Source organism: Crinia signifera, chromosome 2, assembly GCF_055691185.1.
Source record: "Crinia signifera chromosome 2, ASM5569118v1, whole genome shotgun sequence".
In the NCBI taxonomy this organism is placed as follows: domain Eukaryota; kingdom Metazoa; phylum Chordata; class Amphibia; order Anura; family Myobatrachidae; genus Crinia; species Crinia signifera.
This window is the reverse complement of record NC_139218.1, coordinates 244,957,513-244,983,430: the sequence shown is the minus strand read 5'-3', so window position 1 is coordinate 244,983,430 and position 25,918 is coordinate 244,957,513. Positions and strand designations below refer to the sequence as shown.

At 46.5% G+C, this 25,918-nt stretch overlaps 1 long non-coding RNA gene across 1 annotated transcript; it reads left to right on the top strand.

The window, feature by feature from the left end:
- Positions 1 to 1,481: 1,481 nt before the first annotated feature.
- LOC146059014 (uncharacterized) lies at positions 1,482 to 25,918 on the top strand. The gene is made up of 4 exons (XR_014470096.1): positions 1,482 to 1,748; positions 12,894 to 13,029; positions 13,112 to 13,355; positions 25,703 to 25,918. It is a non-coding gene; the product is annotated as an uncharacterized LOC146059014 (long non-coding RNA).

Below are 25,918 nucleotides of genomic sequence, written 5' to 3'. Positions count from 1 at the left end.
TCAACTGAAGACAATTCATATAGCTTATGTATAAGAGGTATGAACGCATTCTCATGGCTATTTGTCTAAATCATCTCTCTTTGAAAAACATGAGCAGATGAGGCTTGGCCAGATAATAGGCAGCACATGCACAATATGAGGAAGTATAAGGAGCAGGACTCAAAACCCAGCATATTGTACACTAAACAGGTTGAATGTCATTATATTACATATTCTTCCCCATACTGTAGTAGTTGCCTGTCCCTAATATGCCTGGACTCAGTGAACTGTACAGAAGTTTTAAAGATTTATCCTTGAAAGTTTTCTTACAATTTCCCTGCATGCATGCTCCCCCATATCCTTCTTAACCGCTTAGATCAGTGGTTCCCAACCTTTTTTGTCTCCCGTACCCCTTGATTAGGATTTTCATTTATGAGTACCCACTCGCGGAAATTTTAGGGGGCGTGGCCTAAAAAGGGGTGTGGCCTCATTTGAAGGGTGTGGGGGAGAGAGAGAGGGGGAGAGAGAGAGAGGGGGAGAGAGGGGGGAGGGGGAGAGGGGGGGAGAGGGGAAGGGGGAGAGAGGGGGAGGGGGAGAGAGGGGGAGGGGGAGAGAGAGCGAGCGAGAGGGGGAGAGAGAGAGAGGTATCCCTGTGTGTATATCTCTCTACCCGCTGCCATCCCCAGTACAAGTGTAACCTACCCAACCCCACCCCCGCTAACCTGTCCCAGTAGAACAGATACCTTAAAGGCAGATATGTAGAACTTGTTCTGTCAGGCAGCACAATGGGGGCGGTGGGGTAGCGATAGCTGGGGGTAAAGTCACAGTTTCAGATACAGGTCGGTGGTGCGGGGGGCTGGCGTCCCGTACCCTCCCGCAGTGCACTCTAACCTGATAGCGCGCTGATGGTGCTGCTTCCGTCCTTCCCGCTGGTCCTATCCCGCCGCTGATTAGGTTGGCGCCGTGTCCGCTCAACCCGTCGGCTTCCACAGACATCAAGCCAACAGGAAGTAAAAGCCGGGGAGAGATGACTACAACATCCAGCATGCACCGGGGGATGGCGGCACGCACTGAGGGGGAGCGCAGAGAGGCTGCGGCGGGTTGAGGGAGCCTGGAGGCTTTTTTTTAGACCCCCGGATTCCGGGAGATGCGCAATGCACTCTCCTCCGCTGGCGGCGCGTCTGACTGCTGCGGCCTCCATTACAGGCCGGGCCACCGCATACCCCCGAGTGGGTGGACGCATACCCCCAGGGGTACGCGTACCACAGGTTGGGAACCACTGGCTTAGATGAATACTGGATTTTGTTGCGCTTGGGGAGGGTATGAAATGACACAAATCATGTCACTTTGCATCATTTTAGCTTTAGCTCTGTAGATCAGTGACTTGCAGAATATTGCAGGGGAGTATTGCAAAAGACTCAAAGTACTTTATTTTGCCTTAACAGTACAAAAACAAAAAACACGCTTAACAGTGGATATTAATGTGATGCTTGAGAGAACATGATAGTCTTGAGTTCTAGAGAATCAGAGCCACTAAGCTGAAAACTCAACCCCCAGATGAGTTCAGGGAGATTCTAGGTAAGGTTCAGGGGCCTTTTAAGGGAGAAGGAGGCCCGTGTATAGCCTCCTCCATCTGGGTCCCCTCCTCTCTGCCGGCAACAGCGCCACACCTCACAGCGCTCAGACTCCACTGCTCATGCGCAGACCTCTGCAAAAATGTTTCCTGGTCCATCGATTAAAAGGGAAAAGGAGACTGGGAGATCTCACAGGTAAGTGCTATAGCACCTTTATATAGGCCCCATGTGAGAGAGTTACCAAAATATAATCAATATTTTCTATGGGGCTCCAGCCAGAGACAATGAACAATATAGTAAATAGAGGAAAGAGAAGATTGTCTCCTTCTTGGTGATGGTCATGAAGGGCTTTAAAGTCAGTGAGCCAATCTTAAAAGTGATTTCCCAACTTAAGGCCCCCATACACTAGCCGATTTTGGTCAGATTTCAGCCAGATCAGTCGGATCTGGCCGAAATCGGACCAAAATCGGCTAGTTTTGATGTCCCCTCAGATCCGATGCGCGGTCCCGTGCGCATCGGATCTGCGTCGGGTGGTCGGACCTGCTGCACGTCTGACCACCCGACTTGGGACCTAGTGGGGCGGCGCGGCGGTAGAGGGAGCAGGGGGGGCTGGGGACACAGGCGGCATAGAGCCGCGCAGGGGGAGCCGGCGGGAGCTGTCAGTATTGAATAAAAAAAAAAAAGCCCATACAATGCATGGGCGGCCTGTGATTGGCTGAGCGCTCTCTCAGCCAGTCAGCAATTGGCTGAGAGAGCGCTCAGCCAATCACAGGCTGCCCATTCATTGTATAGGCTTTTTTTTTCTAGCACTGACAGCTCCCGCCGGCTCCCCCTGCCCGGCTCTATGCCGCCTGTGTCCCCCGCAGCGGGGGACACAGACACTGTCCCCGCAGCGTTACCAGCAGAGGGGGACACAGACGCTGTCCCCGCAGCGTTACCAGCAGCGGGGGACACAGACGCTGTCCCCGCAGCGTTACCAGCAGCGGGGGACACAGACGCTGTCCCCGCAGCGTTACCAGCAGTGGGGGGACACAGACGCTGTCCCCGCAGCATTACCAGCAGCGGGGGACACAGACGCTGTCCCCGCAGCGTCCCCAGCAGCGGGGGACACAGACGCTGTCCCCGCAGCGTCCCCAGCCCCCCTGCTCCCACCTCTGTAGCCCCCCCCCCACCCCTGCTCCCCGGGTTTTTTACATGTGATAAATCGAGACGATTTATCACATGTAAAAAATGGCACATCAAGTGCCAATCTAATCAAGCTCCCCCGGGGAGCAGCCGGGGAAGCTCAGGGGGAAGTCGGGGGCGACTTGTCCTAAGGACAAGTCGCCCTAGTGTATGGGGGCCTTTACAGTTGGCCAGTAAAGGAAGCAGAGATACTGTAGGTGTTATGTGGCTGGAGTCAGTGCCGAATTTCCCATTAGGCACGTGAGGCACGTGCCTAGGGGCGGCACATGTTTGGGGGCGGCACTTGGATGCTTGTGATAGTACTGTCACCCTGAAATATACCAGTAAGTGCAAAATATCCACTGTACTGTACCATATTCCATCTTAAATAGAGTGTAAATGGATAGGACATGCAGATACTGCCCCTGTAAAATGTCCTATATAGTAAATATGTATTCATAATAGAAGAACATGTCACAGTTAGTGGCTTTTTTAAAATTAATCCATTAAATTGGCTATTATTAAATGAGGGCTTATAAGTAATCAATAAAAATAATACAATTAGGCGGGGGGGGGGGGCAGCCGTTATTGTTGTGCCTAGGGGTGCCATCACCCCTAAATCCGCCCCTGGCTGGAGTGGGGCTGCTTGGTTAACAGCCTGGCATATGCATTTTGTATCATCTGAAAGCAGTGCAATTATTTTGCTGGGAGACCAAGGTAGAGGACATTGCAGTAGTCTAGGCGTGATGATTCAAATGCATGTATGACTGTAGGCAGACCTTTTAGGGAAGGTAAGTGCCTAAATCTGGCTAAATTCTTTAGATTAAATATTAAGGATTTGATTGCAGCTGATACCTAATGTTTGTGGCCCTCATTCAATGCGGCCGGCGAGGGGGTTAAATGGTGGGGATTGCAGGAAAAAAGCAATCCTCGCTGTTTAACCACCGTGCTAGCTGCTCACTCTATTCAATGTTCCTGGGGAATCCTCGCTGTCAGAGGACCGCGAGAATACCCTCAAATAGTGAGGCTCGCGGCTAATGCAGGGAGCCTACTGCATTTAGCTGCGAATCTTGCTGTTTCTGCGGCCGAATACGCTGATTCCCCCTCCCTTCTCCCTTTTTGGAGGGGAGGAATCGGCGTATGCCGAGGGGTCAATTGAATACTGACAGGCAGCACCGCTCGCTGTCGCAGCTCACCCCCGGCATTGAATACACCACTTGGTGTCAAGTCAATGTCCAGGACAACACCAAGATTCCGCAGGTGATCTGTGTGTTGTAGATTGTAATCTCCAAGTGTAAGACCTTGGAGGTAACTGATATCATTCAGTGTGTATGCATCTTGTGTCAGCACTACCGATATAGTTAAGTATATTGGTGGTGCCTCTAGTCGGCTAGTGTATACAGGGCTTTAGTTTTTGCTTTATAAACAGTCTATATCAGGGTTTCTCAAACTATTTTGCCTTGGGACCCCATCAGACAATAACAATTATTAATGTACCATACTGTATTTAGTAGCCTCAGGTTAAAGACATCAAGAAGAATTTGTGGAAAGGCAGTATTCTGTGTATAATCTATGCCCAAATTATGTGTTAGATATCATAAAGCTCTGTGAGTAGAGACGATTTCTTGGGGGCATCATAAAGTTGATCAAAGGCTTCAATAAATGCAACCAGTGACAGCATCTTAAGAATCTGGGGATCAACCTACGGCACATTACAGTGGTTCTCCATGCAACAATAATATACTGATTGCTCCTCATGGATTTAAATGTAGGCAATTAGGATAGTAACTATTTATGTGAACTGGGAGCACAGCAAATGGATGCTTCTGTAAAAAGTCTGCCCACCCACAGTGCTCCACAAACCAATGTTGTCTCTCCCCCCAAACTGATTACTATCTGCCACTCCCACCTCCATGATTTTGCCCGAGCTGCTCCCTACCACTGGAACTCTTTTTCCTTTGTTGTGGTAGGTAAATACATTCTGATACTAATAGTAATAATAGTAATCAGAAATAATAGTATACAAAATGGTTTGTTAGAATTATGTTATTTATGTAATGGCTTATATAGCATTATTACAGAACAAAGATTTGCCCTTCTGTAAGTGAATCGATATATTAGGGGAACATGTGGAAAGAAGAGGAAAGTATGGGCCTCATTCAGCCCTGATGGTAGGGCTGTGAATTCGCAACCCTGGCGATAATTAGTCAACTGCACATGCGCATGGCCATCTGCTAGCCGTCTGTGGCCGTCCCCTGGCAATTCGCAAGTTGAGTAACAGGCGCCCGGCGTTTGGGGGTGGCATGCTGGCGTTTTCTGGGAGCTCCCCAGAAAACGCAGATGTTGCGTGACTGTTGGGAAGGAGGGCCATGATGTCATCAGCGGCCTCCTTCTGCTCACTGCAAACGCAGCGCCAAGTACGTCTAGACCTACTCGGCAACTGCAAACAGGGAGAAAACCATTCTATGGTGAGTGATTGCGAATGGAATTCCCCGTGTGCACGTACAGTAGGAGCAAGTTTCATCTTTGCTCCTTTTGTCATGTCTAGCCATGGCTAGCCATGGCTATTCTATTGTTCTCAGCTGCAATACAATACGTATTGCAGCTGAGAACAATAGAATAGCCATGGCTAGCCATGGTTAGCCATGGCCAAAGGAGCAAAGATGAAACTTGCTCCTACTGTATGTGAACGTATACACAGCTGTGCACAGGAGCAAGGAGCCCCTCTGGCGGGGCGCGGTTTACCTGATCACTGGGTTCCGAAGGTGAGCAGCTCAGCGATCAGATCTGTCCCAGGCCCTATATCCCTTTACTGTGAGAGAGAGTGAAATCATTAGCTGTTTAACAATGGAAAAAATATGTTGCTTTGATCAAAAACATATAATGTATTTAACTTTCTTGCCTAACTGTATCATCTCTGGATAGTCCAAAGCCATGTTTTCTTTCCTCAGTAAATATATACAGTATATTCTTACATTTAGCAGCTATTCTGAAGTATAAAACAGGCTGTAACATTTGCTAAAGAATGAAGAGATGTTATAAACTCCAGCAAGACTGTTTTTGGATGAAGTTCAAGGCTGACTGCGCTGACTTATTGCTGATTTATTCTTTTTGGAAAACAGATATAAGATTGATTGTGGAATTACAATGTTGGCAACTGCCAAGCCACCCTCTGTGGAAATGTGTGGGAATGAAGTCAGAGATTGTGGGCTGTGTCCCTCTCAAGCCGTTATTATCATGAACTGCTCTATTGCTTTTTTTTTGTTTTCTTCAGTTCTCAAAAGGAATTTAACTTCTAGAAATAGATCCATCTGTCAATTCTGGCAGGTACATGCATCTGCTTTGTGTCATACTGTATGTACAGTAGAGGACACACCATTATGCCGCTAGGCTTTTTTGTTCCCAGTGTACTAAGTGCCTACACTCACGCTATTAAATTAGAACAAAAAAAAAAAATAACCATAATAACACACGGCTGCTTTTTCACATGGATCCTACTTACAGACTGGCATGAACAATATAAAACATTATTACTTGCTTTGGGCCAGAAGTGATAACATGGTGAGTCAGGGGCAAACACAGGACTTTACAGGGGGGGTGTTTCCAGAGAGGGGTGGAGCGAAGCATGGGAGTTGAGAATACTGGTATTTACAGTACCTGGTCCATTAAACAATGTCTATATGGCCTGCTGGGTAAATTAGCAGTGCTATGTGATCACCGTGTCAATAGGTAGACACCACAATGTAATCCTGCCCTTCGCAAGCCTGCAAACGGCGAGCGAATATGTTGCAGCCTGGCGAATGGGCTGCATATCCATCCACAAGCTGCTCACTGTTGAATGATTTCCATAGTGCATGCACGCTGAGTAGCCCAGGACTTACTTGATAGCTGCAAATTAATCAACCTGATCGAGCTCGAAGCTGGCGTCACACACACCCTCCCTTAAAATGCCTAGGCATGCCCAGAAAAGGTCAGGTTGCTGCCCAGAAATGGTGGCTTCCTGTCAATAAAGTTGTCAATGGCCTTCAGAAAATGTGGACACTGTACTCTGTATTCTGCATGCATTACCTGCATTTTGTGGGTGTTTGAATAGGGGTCAGAGCTAATTTCCGGGGATGGGTCTTAAACGTCAGCAATGAAGGGGGCTGCATTTAATGAAAAAAAAAAATTACATGGCAGGTCAGGGGAAGTTTCTGGGTACTCATTTTTGGGGTTTTAAGCTACTTTCAGCTCAATATCATTCTGGCCAAGTGAACCATTTCCTCAGTCTTCTACTGTGGAAACTAACTTACCCCCCCCCCCCCCCCCCCCTTGAAAATCACTGGGCCATGTCAAAAAAATACATCAGTGTGCATGCACTGAGTGATTTTCAGCCCAGTAATTTTCACTCCATCACTCTGCATACATGCTTGCCAAAAAACACCCAGTTTTTGTATGCACCTTAAGTGTTTCTTTAAATAGTTATTTTGTTTGCAGCCTGTGTGCCTATCTCTTCCATCAGACTGCGTGCAGTGTAAATACCTAATTATAAGTGCCAGCTTTTTTGGCAGATTACGATATGACAGACAGGAAATACAGTTCATCATTAAGTTAGTCAACATTTAGTTTTTGCAGAGTCAAGAAAGAAAACATGTTTCCTCTTCTGCATCTGTAGTGTTAAGCTGTGAACGCATTAAGCTAGGTACATATCATAGCTGCCTACCCTCCTGCATTCTGCAGGAGACTCCCTGAAATAGCAGCAATCACCCTCTCTCCCTCATTAGTCTAGCAGTCTCCCTCATTTCACTGAGCCCACATTACACTGTTACATTTTTTGGGGAAAAAGGAATGAGAGATATATACATTTACATTGAATCATTAGCACTTTACCAAGTATAGTAGCTCTTACTAACTGCTTTGGGGCTCATTTATATTTGGATATCATTTGGAAGTAATTTTAAAAGATTCCTCTCAGATGTAGCAGTACACACCCACGCTTCTAGCTTCTCTCTTCACAATCACTCCATATATGAAACTAGCCACACCCTTTGGGAGGAGCATGACAAGCCCCCCCCCCCCCCCCCTCATTGGGACGCTTTGCAAAATTCTACTACCAACTATAATCTCCCTGAAACTAGTTTTCAAAAGTAGGCAAATATGGTACATATTAGATGACTTGTAAAATATATGGTCATCAATGATTTTCCTTGAACTCCTGGACAAACGATAGAGTGCATATACACTGTCCAGTCTTGCAAAAGGTTTTGTCAGTGGTCACATTCAGGAGTATAGCCATTGTTAACAATATAACAAATACTCCAGGACATTGAAAATATCAGTAGACGCTACACACGACTAGCGGGAACGTCCATCAGCGTAGTTATAAAGCATACACTCTGGATGGTTTACATAATTTGTTGTTCAGAAACTGTCATTATTATCCACATCGTCTATAATGTGTACCCTGCTTTAGACAACTTTGTAAATGATGTGGACCATAAGGACAGGTTCTGATCGATAACTGGTTTGTATGCTCTATCACGATGCCGATGCATGTCATTTGCTGCTTCTGCTGATCTTTTGAACATGCAGTAAGATGTGTATTTATTGTTAATGACCGCATACTCCTGAATGCATAGGCATTTCTATAATTGGTGCACTGTGCGGTGCACACAGGCCCCCAATGCCAGATTAAGGTCTAAATGGGCCTGGAGCTGAAAATGATCAAGGGCCTATTATGCGCAATAATAGGGGTTGTAGCCAGCACCTAATAATGTGGGAGGCATGACCAGTGTTCTGTTTGGGTGGTCTGCTCATGGGTGTGTCTATACAGTATTTGTGTAAATACTTTCAACTAATTATATATGCCTGGAAAATAATATATTGGTGGGTGCCCTCCAAAGGTGCACCCGCAGGATGCCGATGTCCTAAGATACTTGCGAGGTAAGATGGCACTCCAGTCATAAAAAAAAATACTGAAAGCCGAAACTTGGCAGACAACATTTCAGCGCCTTTTATGTGGCCACCTAAGTTTACCACACCATATACCCCTTATACAAATCATGCAACACAATAGTAACCTCCTTATACTGTACTTGCCTCTTACACATTATGCCACATGGAATGAGCCAAAATGCACACTATGGCACATGGATTGAGACAAAATTCACATTATGCCACACAGATTAAGGCAAAATTCACATTGTGCCACATGTATTGAGCCAAAATACAAACTATACCAAACAGATTAAGCAATAATGCACAATATGCTTCATAAACAGGGGCATTGCGTGCCAAAGGCGCGCATTAAAAATGTACACCATAAATAATTACATGTTAAGCCACACACACCATAATGTCCATTACCTATTATGCCAAACACCATAATGCCTATTAAAATGTATTCTACATAAGTGCTGCTTACCTACAGATGTAGCCCCTGTCATCTTTGGCCGGGCTCGCCAGAGTCTCCCCTCTGGCGAGCGCGGACGGACAGGGGCTACATTGAACTGGGACGCGCACGCTCGTCCCAATCCTCTGTCGGCAGGGCAGCGGCATCCGGCCCATCTCCGCTTCAGAGAGATAGTCAGGGTTGGGAGGGGGTCAGGGCGGCGAGGGGGACTGGCGATGGTGTCGGGGGAGGCGGTGGGGACCTGGGGGAAGCTCTGTTGCCACGGCGTGTGTGAGCATCATGTGCGTGCGCGCCCCCGTGGCGGGAGCCAGTGGCTGGCGGGGCTGGCAAAAGTATTGCCAGCCCCTGCAAGGTTTAAGGCAGCTCCATCTGTACATGCTCATTGCCAGGGGTTCCATGCTCATTGCCAGGGGTTCCATGCTCATTGCCATGTGGGATTACATGCACATTGCCAAGGGGGAATACATGCTCGCGATAACTGGGGGACAGCCGCCACCGGGCAGAAATGACAGCCATTGACAGCCGGGCAGAGAGCAGGGGGCTGTATTCAGAGTACTGCAGGTCCCGGCTATTTGAAATAATGCCCCTTTCACACCAGAAAATGCAGGGACTGGCCCCTTTTACATCAGCCTAGTCCCTGCATATTCTGGTGTGAGGTGGGGGGGGGGGGCACTCTCCCCTTTAAACAACAAGCTATATCTTCGGAACCAACCCATTTACATGAGACCAGTGTCATATTAAAGAACTTTTAAGTGGGCTTCGAATGATTTTGGCCCCGTGAAACTGGGCTGTTTGGTTCCAGAGAAATCTGTCCTCAAACAACATGAACAGCCATGAAATGACATTTCAGAAATGAAATCAGTTTAGCCGCAACATCTCTAGAACCAATGAACCCATATGGACCAGCCTTGAATCAGATTGAAGGCCCAGTGATTTGGATTCAACTGAGATTAACCTCGAGCTTCTGTGATGCTGAAGGGGGAACTGGCAGCTGTTGGAACTAGGTGGGGGTGTCCCATGTTATGGGGAAAACGTTCCAGGTTTGCCTGGCAGTATCTCTGGTTCCCGGGGGGCTAGTGACGCGGGGCTTGGCTCATTGGAAAGCCCTGACCTTCAGCTACAAAATGTAGCTCCATCAGGCCCATTTTTAATCCAGCCCTGCAGGCCCCTGAGTCCAGGGGGGCAAACACTGCACCCATGTTTTAATATCAGTTATATCATTAGGGAGTGGGCATGACTGCAGAGAGCTATGGGGCCTAAGCATCCACCATAGGATAATGGTGGCTTTTCTTTATAATGCTTGTTCATCACCGAACAGGGGTGAGCTTGTACATTTACATTTATGGCTTATTCGAATATAATTAAGGTGCATGCTATTGTACACTCTACTGTCACATATATCTTTCCACATAATCCAGGTTACAAATTTGGAGATATTCTTAATCATTTAGAGGAAAGAGTGTGTCACCCCCCTTCCCCCTATTTCATTAAAAATACAAAGCTCAATTAAAATATACACCGCAATTCAATTTGACCCATTATCTGGTGTGAATAAAGGATGGTAGCCCTCAGGGCTATGGGGCTATTCAATTGGAGACCCTTTTTCTCACCTGATAAAATACAGAATCTGGGAAAAGTTCCATGATCTACGGTATGTGTTAATGGGTTCGCTGATAACAGGCTATTTACACTATCAAACATTTATTTTGGGGTCTGCTCAGACTTGGAAAGAAATTCTGTGGAATGTCTTTGGGGCTAAGTAAATATTCCCAGGAGATTAAGTTGCCCATCATAGATTACTGCAGGTAATTGTAAACCCCCCCCCCTTAGTTACAGTTTGTCAAATTTTGCCTTTGATAAAGTAAATAAAAATATTTTGTGCTACATATAGCGTTATATAGAGTTATGTTGTCAAATGTGTACAAATAGTGCTGGTCAGTATGTGTGTGTGCAGTTAACTAAAGTATACAGCATACTTACTGACATTCTCCTGGCAGCCACAGACATTGTTAAGTGGGGGCGGAGCTACGCCACCCAATTTTCGGAAGCCTGCTGCCCGTTCCGGGACAATAGGCAAGTATGGAATAGAGTACATACTATAAATATCTCAGATCTGCACGTTCACCCCTTGAAAGGCAAACATGTACAGAGGCAAAAATCATAACTTTAAATCACGTTGAATATACTGTATTCATTATTTACATTTTGTGCACATTGCACATACATTCCAACCCTCAGCACAAATTGAGAAACCTCTGTTTGTTTTTCCATTTTACGCATGATGTTTTTCTGATTTAGCACTCCCAGTAAGGCAAAAATTAACCCTAGCTTTAATGTGTGTGTGATTATAAACTCTACTAAGGCCACCACAAGCTTGTCCCCAGGGGTCCCAGCTGCTGTAATCTGGCCCTGCTGCAGTCTTTAAATCTGTTATATATATTTTTTCAGTTTATAACACCATGCGGTAAATGTCACAGGGTGTTTCCTTGTTCTCCAGTGAACTCCAGCACCTCCTACTTCCCACACTTTATTACATTATTATATACCCTAGGATCTTATACCTGTGCTCAGTTCTTTATCTAATGAATGGGTCCTCAAACTGCGGCCCTCCAGATGTTGTGAAACTACAAATCCAAGCATGCCTTGCCACAGTTTTAACACTCCCTTATAGCAAAACTGTGGCAAGGCATCCTGGGATTTGTAGTTTTACAACATCTGGAGGGCTGCAGTTTGAGGACCCATGCTCTAATGACTAGCCTTTCATTCCACATCCATCAGATTCCCCTTTGTGCTTTGAAAACCCACAAAAATTGCATACAGACACATTAAAATCAATGTAAGTCATTTCTGACCAGTGGAGTGGATTTTCCTACAGCAAGGAAAAATTGGTGTAGCTCATTACACTCTATGGGGAATATTTATTAAACACGTTTTGTCGGAAATCCACAAAATGGAGTTGTTTCATGGATGTATTCCGAAAGTTTCACAGCAGTAATCAGAGATATTTACCTCCATGTTATAGCCACTCACATCAGTGGTGTAACTATAGGCCCGCAGACCCCGCGGCAGCGGGGAGGCGCTGAGCAGGTGAGGGTGCCAAGGGGTCTGCGGGGCTATTGCTGCGCAGCACTGCCAATGGGACCTGCTTACCTCCCACCCCCACCCCCTACTCGCCACCATCGCCGGGACCCGGAGATCGACTTTTCTGAGCAGGTCACGGCGCTGCTAGTGTCTTCTGATCTGCCTTAATGAAAAATGACCTTCACAAAATGTCCGCCCCCTTACAGCAGGCACCTTATGGTCTGCTGCTAGGGGCAGCCATTTTTATGAAGGTCATTTTTCATTAGGAGAAATGGCAGGACCGCACACATGTAAATCTGCGGGTCCCGGCCACACACCCAGCAGCGGGGCCAGGCGGAGGGGTAAGGCAGGGCAGGGGTGGGGCGCGGTCCGAAATTCGGGGGGGGGGGGGGGGGCGGTGGCTGCCTGCCGGCAGGGGGTCGCTGATTACGCCACTAACTAACATATGCACTAATGCACAGTAGTACTGTACACATGCACAGTAGGAAATCCAAAGTCCCACAGCTGACAGAGCCCCTGTCCATCCAGGTGGTACATAATTTCTAATTGTGCTAGGAGCATAAAAAGTAATACCCTGTACAGACGTGTGTATGATAAGTAAAAATATGCCAAATTCCACAAGCAAAGCGGATGTGCAACTACAGAAGCTCTCTTTACATGCGCTTTTCCATGTAATTTTGTTTTGATCTTTTTAAATATTACAGTTTCAGGGGGGTATTCAATCTCCGCTGCTATCTCCGACAGCATTGAAGAAGCAGCTTGACAGAACGGACCCGACTTTAAAACCAGTTGGGTCTGTTTTGTCGAAAACAGCCGTGGATTGTCAAAATCACAGCACAGGTGAAAAATCATTCTATAGTCGCTCACCGTTGAATTTACGTTTTATCCCCTTCGCTAAGACTGACTGTTATTCTGCCCGCAGATGGCCAAATTTGAGGTGGGGGCTGATGACATGTCTGCGTTCGCTCATGAAACACTGAGCGGTCCCCTGCACCTACCCCCTGCCTGCCCATTTTGGAGCGAATTCCCCGGCGAGTGTGAAAATGAGCAAAAGCATTCGCTCCGGGGTGTTTACACATGCATATATTCGCACATGCTCATTCGCAAGCCCCTAACATCGGATGTGGAATTGTATTCGGCCCACAACGAGTTGTTGCTTACCACCGGTGAGAATATTTTCTTGTACATTATGTAAAAACTATTTAGTACTCAACCAAATATGTTAACAGAATAAGTCAAAAGCACAAATCCTTGCCTCCTGGCAGTATCAGCGCTGACATGGAACTTGGCAACCAGACAAGAGCAATGTTGTTCCTGGACTAGTCCCAAGCTGTTTGCTAAGTACACAAGTTCATTTTCCAGACACTGCACTGCATTTTTTTTTTTTACCTGTTGCCATACAAATGGGGTTCTGATCAAGTCATCATTACCAGCATTTGCAACATAGGTTACCATAATATGAGCATACCTCCCAATTTCCTAAATATGGGACAACTGATGGGATGGGAGCACGGCCTCTGTAAAAGGGGGTGTGGCCTCCTGGCAACAGCAAAACACACCCAGTGTGAGCTGCTGGCCATGTCTCCAGTCCCTTTGCCGTGAATAGACTCAGTATATATTTGCACAGTATGTATTTTCCCCTACTCTGCAAAGCACAGCTGCAAGTATCAGGGGGACACCCCCCACCCCATCCACACCAACACCACCAAAGGACACTGCTGCCTGCAGGAGGGAAACCAGAAGAGTCCCCCAAAAAATTGACTGTCCTGCAAGACTCTGGACAGTTGGGAGGTATGATATGAGTGTGAGCAACAATAACTATTCCATTTAATTAAACACCTGGCATTTGTGTTTTAGGGAAACTAGGACTGCACTCATATTTCCCTAGGACAGTGGTTCCCAAACTTTCTTGAACCAGGGCACCATAAAATATCAGCATTTTTCAAGGCACCCCTAGTTAAAAAGTTTTTTATCGATAAATAAAAAAATAAAGTAAATTGCGCTTAACTGTTTCCCTCAGGTTCTGTTTTGTGGAGGGGAACATAGCTGTGGTTCTAATTGTCTATACATTTTATGATTGGCTGCCACCAGCACTGGTTATGCCTATCACTTTGAGCATAAATATTTTGTTTTGTTTGTGGTCCCCCAACCCGAGACACCCATGCAAACATCACGAGGCACCCCAGGGTGCCTAGGCACACAATTTGGGAACCACTGCCCTAGGACACAGTAGGAGAGTAGTATGAGTAGTATGATATTATGTGGCCTATTTTCTGGCTGAACTTTTCAGCCAGTTCATCCTTTTCCTGTGTATAAATAAACCAGTTTACATTTCTTATAAAACATACCACCCAGCTTTCCTAGTGATGGAAAAGTATGTGGGATAAATGCAGCTTTTGTGAGACGCTACTTCTCAGGCTACTTCTCAGGGTATTTAAGGTGGCAATTGAAAATCGCAACGATAGTAAAAGCAAAACATGTTTTTATTAGAAGTGGCAATATAAATGTTAGGGTTAAGCTTGCTGAGTGGAGGCTACATTTACTCGCTTTCTTTATTCCTACATGAACTGGTATGATATTGATTGTATGACATTTAGCTAAACATCTTATAACTATATTACTGAAATAGAAAGACTGGAAACTCCAACCCAGTTATTGTGTTACTGGGAGTAGGTCAATATCATTGCTTTCGGGGGTTTATGCATTCTGGAAGCTTTCTTTTTAACACCAAGCAAGCAGAGGACAGTCTACAAGAATTTTATAATTACAAAATATAGGAAAAATAAAAAATAGCATCACCCATGTAGTCATCTGTAATTGGAGGTATGGAAACTTACACATTTTTAGAGGGGTTTGTGTCAAGTGTATCCAAAACCATCTCTGCCAAGGATAATTTGCCCTTACAATATTTAAACACATTTTCTAGAATATCAGGGAGAAGACCATCACATGCACTAAACAAAAAGTATATTTGCAAATAAAAATCTCTGACATAACTAATTTTATCTAGTTCACCGAGTATAAATCATCTACTGTGCTGGGCATACTAAAGCAGTATGAAGCTATTGGGCCTGTTTCTGAGGGGCCGATGTATTAAGCCTGGTAAAGTGAGCCAATCAGTTGTTTTAAAAAAAATTACAGTTGATTGGCTGGTCCATTATCACCTTCCACTTTATTTATTTATTTATTAGCAGTTTCTTATATAGCGCAAACATATTCCGCAGCACTTTACAGAGAATAATTGAACATTCACATCAGTCCCTGCCCCAGTGGAGCTTACAATCTATATTCCCTACCACATGTACATGCACACAGGCATTCTAAGGTTAATTTTGTTGGGAGCCAAATAGCCTACCAGTATATTTTTCCATTGTGTGAGGAAATCGGAGTAAATCCACGCAAGTACGGGGAGAATATACAAACTCTGCACAGTTAGAGCCATGGTGGGGATCGAACCCATGACCTCAGTGCTACAGTATGTGGCAGTAATGCTAACCATTACACCATCCGTACCTTGCTTTATCACTTTTCCAGGCTTTGTACATCTGCCCCTGATTTCTGTGATGGAATCCATACCCTCTGACTGTACCTTTTTGGCTGGTACAGTACCAGTTTTTATGGCCTATACTGGTAAAAAAGGGCTTTGTAGATTCTGGGTCTCCAAATGTCCATTGAAAGCAATGCATGCACAGAAGCAAATATACACATTTTCCTGTATGTCTGTACTGAGCTGGGCAAAACTTGACCTCATCTGTTTGTTCCATTAAATAAGGCAATTCAGGGTGGAAACATGATCACGTTACCACCCCATGACTTATAACAGTGTCATGGGATTTTTGTGTGTGTGCATCTAAAGCTCTGCAATCTGAGCTGTGCGTATGGGGAAGGGAATCCTGTTTCTAATTGATCTATTGTACTTACCATGGCATCCCTCAGGACTGTCCTGATTTTTTAAAGACAGTCCGTTTTTTACGGCACTGCTCAGCTGTCCCACCCATAGGCCGCAGTGTCCTGCAGTGTGGTTGGAAGTTGGGAGGCCCCCTGTCACTTGCTGCTCTGAGCAGTGCAGAGCAGTAGTAGTAAATAGATGATCTGTGCACAGCATCTATTCATGGGAGAGTGGGACAGGAGGCATGCCCCAGAAGCTCCCATAGTTCTGGATTTTCCCCAACAGTGATGGCAAATGGGGGCAATTGTAACATTCACACAAAGACATGCCCTTTTTCTAAGACCATGCATGGGAGTCCCGATTTGAACATTCTAAATGTTGGGAAGTTTGCTATGGGAATAGTTCAAATGCAGATCTGATGAAGGTTGTGGCAGTTAGTGTAAAATCAATGGGCATCAGTGCAGTGGCGGATTTGAGGGGGGGCAAATGGGGCGGTCGCCCCCCCTAGAAGAAAAGTCTAGATCTGCAAGCAAGCCCTGGTTCCCGGCGGTGCAGACCCGCAGCGCTCTGCTTGCCCGCACGCTCTGTAATGGACAGCGGGCAGAGCAGCGGCGCTGCATCTGATACCCCGGCGGCTCCCCTCACCTCTGCTCCCCCTCGGTGGGCTGGACGGTCGGCAGCTGCCGGTCCAGAAGGGGCCGCGGTGACCCGGTCACCAGCCAGACCAGCGGTGACAAGAGGCAGGAGATCGTTGGCGGGCGGCCGGCCAGGCACAGGGAGGTGGCAGGGTGGGAGCGGGGCTGTAACCACGGCGGCCAGTACGAGCAGCGGCGGCAGCACCAGGCGGCCGAGGGCAGGAGCACCAGGCAGCAAACGAGCCACGATCTCTGGCGACGGATGCCAGGGGGAGGGGCAGTTCAATATAGATAGATAGATCTATCTATCTATTTATCAGGAATGGGAAGGGGAGGAATCAGGAAGGGGGAGGAGTCAGGACTGGAGGGGGAGGGTCAAGAGTAAATCCCCCCCCCCCCCCCCTAGAAGAAAAATCTAGATCCGCCCCTGCATCAGTGGCAGATTTAGGGGGGGGGGGCACATAGGCACCACTGCTGGGCATGTAGGGCGTTTGCGGTAAGGGGGGCAGCCACTGCTGCGAAAAACTGTAAGCTGCCCGGCTGTATTCAGAGTGCTGCACGTCCTGGCTATTTTAAATCTCGCACTGCCGGATCCAGCAGCCAATCAGGAGCACAAGATTTCAAATAGCCAGTATGTGCAGTGCTCTGAATACAGCCGGGCAGCTCCTGGCTCTCTGCCCGGCTGTCAATGCTTACAGTTCTTCCCGACGTTGGCTGTTAGTGGGAGCATGTATTCCCCCTTGGCAATGAGCATTTATTCCCACATGGCAACGACCATGTAACCCCCATGGCAACGAACCTGTAATCACACATGACAACAAGCATAGAACCCCTGGCAATGAGCATGTAATCCCACATGGCAATGAACATGTAATCCCATATGGCAATGAACATGTAATCCCATATGGCAATGAGCGTGAAACCCCTGACAATGAGCATGTAGGTAAGCAGCACTTATGTAGCATCATTTGTAATAGGCATTATGGTGTTTGCCATAATATGTAATGGACATTATGCTGTGTGGCTTAACACGTAATGGGCATTACGGTGTAAATTTTTGTCCATTTTTATGGAATATATTGTGAATTTTGGCTTAATCTGTGTAGCATTATGGGAATTTTTGCTCAATCCGTGTGGCATTATGTTAATTTTGGCTCAATCCGTGTGGCACTATGTTAATTTTAGCTCATTCTGTTTGGCATGTGTAAGGTGCAAGTATAATCGGATCTACCCTTTTGTTGCATAACGTGTAGAAGTTGTATATGGTGTGGTACACTACACTCAAGGACATGCCCATTTTGGGTGCCCACACCCCATTTTCCGGAGCGTGCAAAACTCCTTCCTTCACTTTTGATGCCAATGTGGGCCTGTGTACTTTAAATGCCAGGGCCTATTTATAATCCCATTCCCGCCCTCTCTCTGCTCTCCTCTCTCAGAGCGGGCACACTGGCACCACTACCGCTCCCCTATCATGGTGCCCCCCTGTCATTTTCTCCTGGATCTGCCCCTGATGGGCATTATGGTGTTCCACCTGCAGATGGGCAAACCTCTATATAAGCCACACAGATATTCGCAATAGCTTCAGCCACCTTGCATGTGACTCAGAATGAACCCTGTGCCGAGTCTGTGGGAGCTGTAGATCTGCAGCAGCATTTAGCAGATCTCTGATATGGGTGTGATGCACAGATTGGATGCAGCACGTGTGCAAGTCAGCTCTATCATACTTCTTCAGTTTTTGCTGTGTTCTTTTAAGGCTACTGGATCTAATAATTATACATTTGCATAGCTCCCAACTGGGACCACCCTGTAACAAACCAGATTCCGATAGTCTCGTAATACATATTGGCAACAGTGGTGTTGCCAAGAGCAACAACAGCACTGTGGTCCATTATAAGAAGTGACCCTGACCTACCTGGACTTTAACCCCTGAATCCAATTAATAGTTACAAAAGAGGTCGTAACCTCAAGGACGTTTTGGTAAAAAATTACAATACTAATACAGTATGTTTAAAAAAAATAGCAACACTCAATATAAAAAAACTGGGTGTTATAAATGTATCTCTTATACAACTTGCATTTTTTTTAGACAGGCTTTAAACTTAAAGATCCCCATAATGAAAAAGAATATGCTATTAAACATATAGTATCATGCACGACCAGATTTGTAATCTACATGATTAGCTGTCAGTGCAAATTAAGCTATGTGGGACAGACATCTAGAATGTTTAAAAAGTAATGGCCCTGCATGCCTGTTGCAAGGCATTTTCAAGAAGCAAATCACACGCTAAAAGATCCACAGTATGGTCCTTATTCTGGTTCACACACAAAGGCAAATTCCTTCTCAAATGGACAAATTCATGCTGTGTGCATGGTGTAGCTGTGTGCATAATAGTTTTAAAGTGCATCATTTTTAAAGTGCGGCATAATTGAACCATAACTGCAGCGTTCTACTGGTGTTATACTGAAGTGAAACAGAAGGACAGAAAACCACAACTACTCAGAAAACCAAAGACTGCTTTGAGTGAGATCAATTCATTCTCACAACATACTACCCCAGGCTGCTTAATCTGGCGATTCAACCATAATATCACCATTTTTACATCTGCAAACAACTTTTACTATCACTGTTAATGCTTGTATTTGCACTGTTTTGAAAATGCCCAGCTGTACCTCTAATGACTTCACATCTCCTGCACTTCCATTGATAGTAGGTGTCGCCCAACATTTTATTCTTGGTCCTCTTCTCTGTCTCTATACGTCCTCTCTGGGTGAACTTATTTGCTCACTCGACTTCCACGATCATCTCTATGCTGATAATACTGAAATCTACCTCTCCTCTCCTGATCTCTCTCCCTCTATCCTCACTCATTTCTCCAACTGTCTCTCTGCTGTCTACTCTTGGACTACCCAGGGCTTTTTTTAGACTTAAAATATCAAAGACTAAGCTTAACCTCTTCCCATCCTCCTGCATAAAACCCGACCATCTCTCATCCAAAAAATCTGTTTATACTCACTTCTACCCCTTCTGTGTAACCCTTGTCTGTCTAACCCTCCCTTTTAGAATGTAAGCTCTCACGAGCAGGGCCCTCTCTCCTCATGTGCCTTTCTTAGAATATATAAACCTCTGGCACCCTGATAATTGCTTCAGTGTCCTGTCCCCTGATGCAACTATCCGTATTAGCCATGTACTTGTCCTAAAATGTCTTGTGATGTAATTCGTTATGTGTTTTTGCTCATAACTATTCTCTGTAAAGCGCTGCGGAATTTGTGTGCGCTATATAAGAACCTTTTAATAAATAAATAAATCCATGTGCACTGCAGGGGGGGGGGGGGGCAGATGTAACATGTGCAGAGAGAATTAGGTTTGGGTGGGGTTTTACTTCAAAGTGAGATCTATATTGCAGTGTAAAAATAAAGCAGCCAGTATTTTCCCTGCACAGAAACAAAATAACTCACCCACATTGATCCCAAACCAATATATTTATAAGCAATAATATTTAATATTACATGCAGTGTTTGTTTTATAGTCTTATATTTATTTTACATTAGTACTTTATGGAGTAGTGTGTTACTCCTTTATTAACAGCACCTTGAGTATGGTGTGAGGAATGGAATGACGGGCATTGGTTTTGCAATTTAGTAATGGTAAATAAAATGACAGCTCGGCTGAGCACCTGTAACATCCTACATTTCCCAGAATTCCAAAGCGCCTATGTTTGTGGCCTGATGACATCATGCTCATCCCCCGACAGAACAGCATCCCCACCGTTGAGTCTTGCTGTCACTTAGAAGAACTGCACTATATGGGTACATACTATTTTTATCACTCTGTTTATTATCCTGATGAAAAGGTCTGAGGGACCTTGAATTGTCAATATGCCACAATAATAAGCACGCTTTTGCACTTTAAAGGTGCCCATACACGGTACAATTTAACAGGTGCAATGCAATGCGCGCTCCCGTGCACATCACATCGCACAGCACAAAAAGTACTGTATGTGCTGCACATACTTTTTGTACTAGATTATATCTCATTGCATTGCAAAACGTATGCGATGTGATGCCATCTAGTCCAAATTGTATACAACAATTGTACCGTGTATGGGCACCGTAAAAGTCTGTGTAGTGCTGCTTTGATTTCTTCTGCAAGGAAACACTACTTTCTATCCATTGAATTAGGAAGGCACCCCAGCACCCTTTCCCTGGGGAAGGTTGGCAATGGTCTGCCAAAACAGCTGTTTGCGGTACACATGTAATGTATTATTAGAAATGTGCGGGTTTGGTTTTACCCAGATTTCCTAGGTTCTCATTAGCTATCCAAAACACGTGACAGCAGATAGCCAATCAAAAAAAATCTGAACGTGCGATAATTTAAATATAATATTACTATTACAATATGCATCGATATCGATATTGCACATTTCCCTGGGCATCTCTGTGGGCCAAAAATAAGTACATGCAATGTTGTTGGATGCACTGTGATTCAACTAAACTTGCCCCATAGACCACTATATACATATGTGTGTATTTCATATCTGACAATCCAGATTTCAGCCAGATATACATTCTGCAACCTTGCAGCCTGTGTACAGCTCTGCTGTAGACAAGTCAGTGATTTTAGGTATTGGTTAATATTGCAAAAATCACAACAATCAACTAAGCATAAAAATAAGTTACTTCTTAATTTACTTCTAAATATTTACTGATGCAGTACTGCTGCCACCTACTGGTTAATTAATTCTATGCATATAATTCATATACAGTTTGTTTTTGGAGTGTGGTATAATGTTAGGCCGCAACCCCTTTTCACCACGCAAGAACCCCGCTTTGCGTGGGGCGCGAAACATGCCCTTGCTCCGGTAACCGTGGCACCTAGCTACACCACTAGCTGTAATCTCCTTGATTATAGTTTGAAAATGTTGGCAAACACCAGAAAGCAATTACTAGCAATTTCATACTAGCAATTACATATAACAACTTTAACATTAGCATACCCTCCAACATCTGGAGAGACGAAATCGGTGCACATTCGGAAAGGGGGCGTGGCCAAATGGGCGTGTTCAGTGGAAAAGGGAGGTGTGGCCAAATCCCCTTTCCGAAGGTGTATTGGCGTCATTTAAGAAGATCATATACCCGGGCCCCAGGTATCATAGTAGCACTCACCCTGCTTTCTGTGCCCCCCGGGGCCTCCTCGTCCTCAGCCGCCCGCCCATAAGCTCAAATACGGTATCAGGGGGCGCCCCTGTGCACTGTGGGCCTGGGGTGCACTGGCTTTGCAATCCCCTGGGAACGGAGAGGAGGTGCAGGGGTTCCAGGGGAGGAGGTGCAGGGGTTCCATTGAGAAATCTCTAATCAAGATGAGGACTGTAGTCCGGCTGAGGCCCCCTGCAGTGCAACCTGGGAAATGTAGTCTAAGCCTCATACTACACAAAGGGCAGTTGGCAGGTGAAGACTACATTTCCCAGAGTTCCAGAAGCCACCTCAGAAATCGGTACATTCGGTACAGTTAGATTTAGCCGGTACAGACCATTTAAAAACTATACTGTACCGGCTAAATCGGTACAGTTGGAGGGTATGCATTAGAAATATTCATAGGGCGAGATTCGGTGATCACAGTTGAATGAGGTTGCCTGTAGTCTAATTTTATTATATAGAGCAACAGAAAATGGACCTACAGATGTAGACCACCCCCACTGACGAGCAAGCTGTCCATATAAACGCGCGTCTCAGTTTCCAATCCGCGGGGGGACGGAACCCTGCCCTTCTCCTCTTCAGGGAGACAGGCAGGGTTAAGGGGGGGGGGAGCGGGGAGGTGGGGGAACGCGGCGGGGACCGGCGGCGAGGCGGAGGGGACCGGGGGAGCCGCGTTGTAAGGGGACGCACGAGCGTCTCGTGCGCGCGTCCCCTTCTGGCGGCTGGCGGGGGCTGGCGCGTGGCAAATCCATTGCCAACCCCTGCAAAGATGAAGACCGCTTCATCTGTACTATAATCTCTAAATAAGATTTATATAAAGACAAAGGGGCAGATGTATTAAGCCTCAACAAGAGATAAATGCAAGGGTGATACAGGGCGGGATGTACTAAAGGGAAAATGTGGTAAAACGGGGGTTTTACTGCATTTTCCTATTTACCATCACCCGTCCGCCCCGTTTTCGCTTGGCATAGGCCCATAGGCTTCACCCTATAGAAGCCTATGGGCTTCTATCGCCGCCCGCCGTCCGCGCCGCCCGCCCTCCTGATCTCCTCCTCCCCCAGCAGGTGTCACAGCCGGGAGGACATCCGGCTGCAGGGGGGAGGAGGAGACGCAGGGGGACGCTGGCAGCCGCCTGGAGGTGCCCTCGCAGACCACTTCAAGGTATCGCGGGGGTCTCCGTCACCGCAACCCCGATGCTAGCCGCAAATGTTAGTACATATGCGGCAGCATCGCGGTGGCTGCCATGCGAAGGGCGGCGATGTATATTAATACATCCCGCCCAAAGAGAGATAAACATCCAGCCAATCACATCCCAACTGCCATGTAACAGACTGTGTTTGCAAAAAGTCAGTAAGGAGCTGATTGGCTGGACGTTTATCTCTCCTTATCACCCTTGTATTTATCTCTTGTTAAGGCTTAATACATCTGCCCCAATGGGAGATATAGGACCTAATTCTGCAGTGGCCACATGCTCTATGCCACAGGCCAGTCGCATCCCAAGTCTGAGTGGATGAGCTGCGACAAAGCATTGAGTGGCCATTTTTGGTGCAGTTTGCAGCTGTTGAATGACATCTCATGCAGCTGCTGTGAACAAAACCATGGTGGCCCGGCACCTTCCTTCACAGCTAGGCTGTGCTGGCAGTAGGCTACCATTTCTGTGTTGCGATTGCAAAATATTTTTCAATCACATGGTGGGGAGGGACCCAGCATACTGGGTGGCCTTGCCCTGTGCTGGGTGTCCCCCACGTGCTGGAGAAAGCAGTTGCAGATTTGCATTTTTTTTTTTCAAAACTGCAACTGAAGCTAAATTAGGCCTATTGTGGGAATACAAGTGTTTTATAGGTCCATATCAGGAGGCGTGAACATAGAAAAAAGAATGGGCAAATGCCCATATTTACTGGAGTCAACTCGTCCAATACCCATATAGGCATGTCTGCTTGTAAACCGGTATTCACTTAAGACAACAGGTTCTTGCAAATACTATTGTGGTGCACATATTACGAAGAGGGAATGCAGTCAACGACCTGTTTGCTATGCTGCGTATACTTGCAGCCTAACAAACAAGTCAGCGCAGACCGCTGCCCCACCGAACACCCAGCATTAACAACGGGGCCTTGCGAATGTGACTAAATCAGTGTCAAAATACCATCAGTTGGGTTCCCAACAGTCAGGAGACTGCCTGCAGGATTCTGATGAATCCAATAACTAATGTAAAATTGTTGCTAAATGACAAAGGAAAATACCTTGGGCCAGCACACTGCACACTGCATGCTAGGACTGAGGTAGTGATTCCCATCCACCTTAGATGATTCATAATCATCAATGATTTATGGTTGATGTCAAATACTTTTGCTTGGAGATACCCTCCATCGATGGTATCAGTTTACTTCCATCGATGGCACAGAATAACTTTTTTTAATTGAATTTTTCTTTACAAGTGCAGGGACAGAGAGCATAGCTTCACCCTGACAACTGCAAACCATCGGTGTGGCCATCCTTAAGTCTCATACATAATTAACAAGTCCCCGCCAATGCTGATATCGGGGGCCCGGCGGGGTGCCAGCATTGGCAAGTGCATACACACTTGCAGATGCCAGGCACGAGGGGGGCTGACAGCAGGGGGAGCGTCAGTCATGCTCCTGCAGCATGACTTTCATTACCGAATGTTCGGGTAAGGGAAGGGGTCGTTATCGACATGTGGGAGCGTGAATCGTTAATGATATGGAGTGTGACACTAAGCAATATTGTTCACCATATTGCTCAGAAAGTGTCATATGCCACCACGGCTGTAGGGTGGCCAATCCCGGGATCGGTGGGATCCCGGGATTTGGCCCAAAAAACGCCGGGATTTGAATCCCGGGATTGGACCTTCCAATCCCGGGATTCCGGGATTAGCTGTGCGTGCATAAATCTAATGCCGGGCAGCGTCTGAGCACCCGCTCAGACGCTGCCCTGGTGTTTCCGATCCCAGGACTGCAGCCTGGAGCGGGTATGGGCAGTGCTGCCTGTGCAGCATGACCTCTGACCGTCACGCTGCGCAGGCCGCAACCCCCCATATCCAATCCAGAGTCAATGACCGCACACCGAGTCCTGCAGCTTTGGCCGCCCACCCTCTGCCTCTGCACCCACCGGCTCTGCTATCCGCCCGGATCTGCTATCTGTCCGCTGCTGAGGCACTGCTGCTGTCTGCCTGCCCACTCATGTAAGTAAATGAGCAGGGTGGTGGAGTGGGGAGGGGGGGTGGGGGGGCTCACCGTGTGTGTACCGCATAGAGATGTCAATTGAGCATTTTTCAATCCCAATTCCCGGGATTGAAAAAATTCGCCGGGATTGGCATCCCTACACGGCGGTACATGGCGGCACGCTACTCACCCATCCATGTCCACCGCCGGCTAGCATGTGTACATCGGGCTTCCATCGCAGATGGGAGGCAGCGGGGGTATTGGACATGTGGGGTCCAGATCGCACAGCATGTAGTCTGACTATGCTTGGCGGCGCTGGGAGGCTGGTACCTCCATCTTGGTTTAGGGCAAAAGAGCTATTGGGCCAGGTCAGGTTCTTACCTGCCTCCCTGCTTTGTCAGCCAATGACAGCCGCCCTCTAGGTATATACGGGATCTGCCTAGGCTGATCTGGGTCAGTGGCCCTGTCCATTTCTTCCAGTCTAGTCCTACTGGTACCCAGTGGTTTCCGTCAGTACCCTCCAGTTCCATTTCCAGGTCCAGTTTCAGTCAATCTTTCAGTATCTTTCTCATTGGATCCTATCGTCTTGTCATCAATTCCATTCTTCTTTCCAGATACCACTACCCAAGTCATCATCACCTTCGTCAAGCAACCATCTTCCTTCTTCAGTGCAATCTCCAGCTAACCCATCACCTCAAGTTCCCTATATAAGGACTTTGCTTTATTTATGTTAACCATTGACTTTTTCTCTCAAATATGTATTTGAGTCCTGCCTGTTTGTTTTCCATTTATGAAAAAATCCTTCATTAAACCTGCCTATTTAAACCCTC